Raw genomic sequence first — 7,260 nt, 5'->3', positions numbered from 1 at the left:
ACGTTTAATGTGTTATGCATATAGACATGTTTATGTGTGTACAAATATCAAAGAGTATATACATATACACAGATCCCTGAAGTATAGAGACATAGATTAATATATTACAATATTAATATAGTAAAGCGTCACTGACAAGATTACATTTGTCTAGGTGTTGCCAGATTTTATTGAAACCTTTTATACACAGAAAGGATGAATGTAAGAAAAGACATCTTTAGTTAAAAATAAACAAACAAAAACTTGATTTTCTTAATCACTTAATGGGTACTTGTTTAAACTTGTTATTTCCAGGAAAAACTTATCTCCCTAATTATACATTTACTATAAAGATTCTCCATGATAATATAATTTATTTATATCAAAAAAGTATATCAGTGTGAAGTGTACCTTTTCCCCCTGTGGCAATAATTTTACTGTTAGACCTGGCTTCTTCGGTCATGAATTCAACAATAAAATGATTCACAGTTAAAAACTAACAAACACGATGAAGTTTCGCGCCAAGATTGTGGACGCGGCCTGTCTGAACCACTTCACGCGTGTCAGCTGCATGGTGGCCAAGCTCGCCCGAGCCTGCACCCTGTGGATCAGCCCGCGCAAGCTGCACTTCATCCTGGCCGACTCTGCGGCCGGCGGCGGGGTCAGCATGTGGTGCGAGCTGCCCCAGGAGAACTTCTTCAGCGAGTTCCAGATGGAAGGTGTCTCTGAGGAGAACAACGAGATTTACGTGGAGCTCACGTCGGAAAACCTGGCTCGGGCCCTGAAGACGGCACAGAACGCCAGGGCCCTGAAGGTCAAGCTGACCAACAAGCACTTTCCCTGCCTGACCATCTCCATAGAGCTGGTGTCTCTGTCCAGCAGCAGTCGCATGGTGACCCACAACATCCCCATTAAGGTCATTCCTAGGAAGTTGTGGAAGAATTTACAGGAACCGACAATCCCAGACTCTGACGTCAGTATTTGTCTGCCGCTGCTGAAGACCATGAAGAGTGTTGTGGAGAAAATGAAAAACATCAGCAGTCACCTCATTATTCAAGCAAACCTAAATGGAGACTTGAACTTGAAAATAGAAACTGAACTAGTGTGTGTTACAACTCACTTTAAAGACCTTGGAAACCCTCCATTAGCCTCTGAAGATGCGTCTCAGGACAGAGACCCAGAGCAGATGGCGGAAGTGCACGTGGACATCAGGAAGTTCCTGCAGCTTCTTGCTGGTCAGCAGGTCAACCCCACACGGGCCGTCTGCAACGTTGTGAGTCACAAGATGGTCCACTTTGACTTGCTGCACGAGGACATGTCCCTACAGTACTTCATCCCGGCCCTGTCCTAGCGCCCCCCGGGGCCTGACGTGGCCCGTTGTCTGTCCTCACAGTTCTGTGTGTTTCCCTGTCTTCCCTGTGTTTGAACCAGAAGTTGAATTAATAAAACGTAGGTGCATATAGCCCTTCATGTCAAAAAACAAACAAACAAACAAACAAAAAAAAACTAACAAACACTAAAATTTCTACAATCATTTAAAATAAGATTAATTTCTAAATTCTATAAAATGAGTAAAGTCTATAAAGTAATGTGAATGGGTATATCAATTATTCAAGAAATCTCAATGTACTACAACATACATATAGAACACTTAACTATTATAACTGTACTGTATTATAATGACTTATTTAAAACAAGTAATCCAGCTCTAATAACCATTATTAGAGCATTAATTATACATTATTCAAAGGATAATTTTGTTTAGATTCTTATGATTCAGAAGGAGTTGAGAGAAACAATGTTTTGCCAAATTCTTACTAAAACTTCTTAGTAAGTTTGAATAGATTATATTTTTTTCTTAGTATATTTTCTTGCTGCTAGAAGAAGTCATCTTCAAAATCATTGAACAGTTTTGACTAGCAGACTTTTGTTATGATTCTACCATATGCCAGACACCATATCAGGCAATGAGAATACAAAATTGAATAATACATAACCTTGCCCAGGAGGAGTTCACAGTCCTGTGAGGGAGACAGATGCATAAGCAGTTGATTTCCATATAAACATGAGCTGTGCAGAAGGCACTATAGATCATAGGGTAGTTAGGGTTTGGGGGAAAAAAAGAAGATCCTCAAGATGAAACTTAAATTCAAGTTGCATAGAAATTAGTAGGATGAAGAAGTGGAAAGAACAGGAGATATTTTAGAGGGAGGGTGACCTGGGCTATGCTCAAGTTTGGGTCATTAGAAAATAAAGCCTTTGCCCTGGCCAATTGGCTCAGTGGTAGGGCGTCGGCCTGATGTGTGGATGTCCCAGGTTTCATTCCCTGTCAGGGCACACAGGAGAAGTGTTCATCTGCTTCTCCACCTCTCTCCCTCTCATTTCTCTCTCTCTCCCTCCTGTGGCCATGGCTCAATTGGAGCCAGTTGGCCCCCCACACTAAGGATGGCTCTGTGGCCTCCAACTGATGGGAAGAGCATTGCCCACCCATACAGCGGTCGGGTGGATCGCTGTTGAGATGCTAGCAGGAGTCTGTCCCTGCCTCCCCTCCTCTTAAAGAAAAAAAGAAAGAAAGAAAATAGAGCCTTTATAGTATTTACATATTGGAAGTCCTTATTAAGAAACTTATGTACTCTTATTAATCAATGCCACCCTGTTATATTTAATTTTTTAAATAAAATTTAAAAAGGGAACATAGTTTATTCAATAAATGCTTACTGAGTGTGTTATTATGTATGGGGCAATATGCTCTGTAAACACAATGACCAACAGTTAAAAACGTCCCTGACCTTTACACTCTAGTAGGGGAAACATATAAAAATTGAATGAACAAGCCCTGGCCAGTGGCTCAGTGGATAGAGTGTTGGCCCTATATATGGAAGTCTTGAGTTCATCTCCTGGTCAAGGCAGACAAGAGAAATGATCATCTGCTTCCATCCACCTCCCTTTCTTTCTTCTCTCCCTCTTCCCTTCCAGAAACCAGTGGCTCAATTGGTCCAAGCATTGGCCTCAGATGGGGGTTGCCAGGTAAATCCCGGTCAGGGCACATGCGGGAGTCTCTCTCACTATCTCCCCTCCTTTCACTTAAAAAAAATGAATGAACAAATAAATATATGGTACGATATCAGATAGTGATGAATGTCTTAAAGGACAAAAAGTAGAGTAAAGGACTAAAGAGTGATAGGGTGCTATTTTAGATGTGGGGTTGGGGCAGTGGTCAGGGAAATTCTCTCTGAAGATGTGGTTTTGAACAGAATAAAGTTAGGGGATAAGCCATATGAATATGAAGTGGGGAACAGCATTTCAGATATTAAGAACGACTTGTACAAAGGTTCTGACACAGGACCTTGTCTTGGTATGTTTAAAGATCAGAAAGGAGGCCAAAATTGTTAGAGCACCCTAAATGAGAGAAATAACGAGAAATTAGTTAGTAATCGGCAGAGGCCATATTACATAAAACCTTTCTAGTTACCAAAACTGTTTCCTTAGTTTCTAGTTCCATAACTGCAAAGTATTTCCCAGAATTCCTTGCAGTTACAGATATGTAGCCATATAAAAGACTTCTCCCTGCTTGACTGTGGTGAAAATGCTGTAGAAGACTTCTAGACTTACTCACATGCATGTTCTGTAGGATTCTTTCTTCTCTTGGCTTTTCCATCTCATGAAGTACTCAAAGGCCTCTTCTCTAAATAACTTCATAAGAGAATGATCTTTGACTAGGAACATTTACTTTGGACTTTGTTTTAGCTCAAAAGACAGTTAACCATGCTAAGCCACCAAGATTTGGGGGTAGTGTGACAGCAGCCAGTGACTCTGCTTTGTAGTAACTAATAAAGCTTTGTAGTAGGTAAAGTTTTACAAGAACCATCTATTGATTTTGATATTTACGTTTATTTTTTAAATTATTTTATATCTGCACTCCTGCCTCCCCCACTACCCAATTAGGAAAACCTTAAAGAAGCAAAGTGCCATACATAGTCAATTGGAAGGCTTTTGTTTTAAAGAGTAAGGGAATACCCACCGTTCTTTGTTTCAGTGACACTGAGTGGTGTGGACATGAATGTCAAAGCTTGTATGAATAATAAGCTTCAGCCTTTCCCCACAACAAATCCCTGATTTCCTCTTTCCCTGCCCAGTTCCAAGAATAGCAGAAGTGATCAGAAGTGTGGAAGAAGAAAAAATGTAGTTGTTTATTAAGTAGAACTAAAGTTTTGACTACCTTTATAAATAACAAAAGATTACATAAGAAAAGGACTTGGTTATTAGAGAATTTGGTTGAATAACTAATAAATTCACCTTAAAAAATATGTAATTCTCTCACATCTGCATCTTTGGGTGTAAGCACATGGCTAAGATATAGCTATTTTCATAGTTCCCAGCAGCACTTTAAAACATTTTTTTTTCTCACAGAAATGTTCCTCTAGTTTTATTTTTAATTTTCTTAACTTTCTTCAGTCTCATGGTACTAAAATGAACATTCATTGCTTCATTATTTTTTTTTTATTTTTGAGCATGTTCTCTGTTTTGTAAACTGTTCTAGGTTTAAGGAATATACAACTCTGATCTCATGGAGCTCAGGAAGAAAAAAAAATTATTTATAGTATTACTGCGTTTGGTTTTACTTTTTGTGTGTTTCCTATTGCCATGATAAAAAAAAATTACCACAAATTTAGGGACTTAAAACCAAACCAATTTATTCTCTTTATAATTCTGTAGTCTGTAAGGAGACTTTCGGGACTAAAATCGAGGCTCGGGCAGGCTGGCTCTTTCCTGAGACTTAACTGGAGAATCTGTTCCTCGTCTCTACCGGCTTCTAGAGGTTGCTGCTCTGCCGTGGCCTGTGGCCAAATCACTTGAATCTCTGCTCTTATCATTGTAGTACCCTCTCCTCTATCTTGTCCCTATTTTAAAGGCCCTTGTGAGTTTATTTAGCCCACCAAGATAATCCAGGGTAATGTTACTATCATAAGATTATTAATTTAGTCACATATGGAAATTCATAGGTTCTGAGGATTAGGACTGGATATCTTTGGGAAGAGAGGGCACACTGAGCAATCTATCCTATTTTTTCAACATTTAAGACTAAAGAAATTAGTTTCTGTTGGGGGAAGCTTTAGTTGGAGTGTCATAAAAGTTGTTTATAAAAGAGCAGTTACATTTTCTTTATCACAATTGGCAGGTAGGGTGCTGCAACATGAAGGCCTGTGCGAGTTCCATTGTACTGGTGCGTAGGGTGTTCAGGAATGGGCTCCACCACTTTCCACCCTTCGATCTGAAACAAATTCCTAAGCCTCTGTGATTCTTACTTCATTCATTTCTCTAAAATGATAATAGAACCTAAGTCAACTATTGTTTTCAGTTGTCTGAGGATGAACTTAAATAACTATGAAAAGAATTTGGCTAATTGTAGGCAGAACTTCTCAACTTTTGGTGCACAGACTTCTCAGGTATGCATACAAGAGCAGTGAATCTCTGATTTTCTCTATTTACATAAAAACTTTTGTTGCATGTATAAACATACATTTTTGAGAGAATATTACCTCTATTTTTAAAAAATATTTAAAAAATTTATTATTGATTTGAGAGAGAGAGAGAGAGAAAGGAGGATAGGAGTGAGAAGCACTGCTACTTGTAGTAGTTATTTCTTGCATGTACCTTTACTGGGTTTTGAACTAATGACCTCAGCATTCCAGGTCAATGCTTTATCCACTGTGCCACCACAGGTCAGGCTTACCTCTATTTTTCATTAGATTTTCTAAGAGCTTATATATTTGTCAAATCCTTAAAATCATTGAATTAGATAATTATAATCATACAATTTCATCAGGAGTGGGACTGGTATACTCCCCTCTTTCCTCAAAAACACAAACATGACATGTAGGCCAACTCTATGGGAGGCAGCTATGCTCACCACTATACCACCAACACTTCGTAGGCCAACTCTATGGTATATCGGTGGTACATCATTTTCTCTTTCTATAGATGGTGGTTTGGGGTACACAGAACATACCTTGTTTAAAGTAGATATGTTTATCTAAACTATCAATGTCCTTATAATATTTCTACACTTAAAGTTTCATGTCCCATTCCAACTTCCATTACTCTTCTTAGAGGAACAAGCATGATTTTTGCTGCCAGTAACAATTTAGCCTTGATCTGTCTGGATTTTTAAATTACATTTCCATCCACATGATTCAAAACTCATCAAGCGCTCCTATCTTCACTTTGCCAACACTCACCGGCAATACTTCAGCTTGCCACCTCAGCCCAGCTCACTGAGCCATGAGTGTGCTCTGTGGACTAAAGTGGTCTGAATGGAGGCACTCTATTGAGTTCATGAGCATGGCTTGCTTATTCCAGGACACAATATTGCTCTAAGGCTAGGCTCCATGGAGTGGTTTTTACCACATTGTACAATAGATTGTGAGTTTCTTGAGAGCAGAGCTCACATGTTGTCCATTTTCTTCTCCCTTATACCTAATACCATCCCTAGAACACAGTAAGTGCTTCAGAAATATTTGTCATATCAAACTCATTGTTTTTTCCTAATAAAAATCTACATTTCCTTTTATTTCCTTCTCTAGTAATGGTATCAGTTTTAAACCATAATAATTTATATCAGGGTTCAGCACACGTTGACCCTTGGGCTAACTCTAGCTGCCACTTGTTTTCATAAATTAAGTTCGCTTGGAACAAGGCAGAGTTGAATAGTTGTGACAGAGACTGTCTGGACTGGAAAGCCTAAATTATTTGCTATCCTGCCCTTCTGATTATATGTTTGTCAACTGCTCACTTACGTGATGATGCCTAGCCAAGTTATTTCATGGAATGGAAAAGTCCATATTGCTTTTTAAAATATAAGTCCTCTCATTGATTCTTCTCTAATTCATTCTTAATCTCCACTTATACCACATATTAACTTGTTGCTGAACTCTTCATATGTCATGAATAATAAACCTGACCCATAGAGGGCAGGAATCGTATCATAGCTATCTTGCATCCTCAGGTGAACTCAGTAACTGTTGCTTGTGTGTTGTGTGTTCTTCTCCAAATATCTGACCAAATGCTTTACTATTTGTGATCCTGTGTAGGCTTTCTAATACGTACTTCACATACAGCATAAAGTTCTTTCAAGCTACTTACCTGCATCTTACTATAACTTCTGCACAGTAGATGCTTCAGGGCTCATTAGGAGAGAGTCATTATAGAAGGCAAAATGCCCAGAAATGGCATTCTGTAAAACATAATTAGAGAATTATGGAAGGGAAAAGAATAAAATAC

General features: G+C 38.7%; 1 pseudogene; it reads left to right on the top strand.

Moving 5' to 3' along the window:
* The first annotated feature begins 487 nt into the window (after nt 1-487).
* Nucleotides 488-1,443, top strand: LOC136338017 (checkpoint protein HUS1 pseudogene; annotated as a pseudogene).
* Nucleotides 1,444-7,260: the final 5,817 nt, after the last annotated feature.

Source organism: Saccopteryx bilineata, chromosome 5 (genome assembly GCF_036850765.1).
Source record: "Saccopteryx bilineata isolate mSacBil1 chromosome 5, mSacBil1_pri_phased_curated, whole genome shotgun sequence".
In the NCBI taxonomy this organism is placed as follows: domain Eukaryota; kingdom Metazoa; phylum Chordata; class Mammalia; order Chiroptera; family Emballonuridae; genus Saccopteryx; species Saccopteryx bilineata.
The sequence above is the reverse complement of the archived record's forward strand: the minus strand, read 5'-3'. Positions and strand labels throughout refer to the sequence as shown.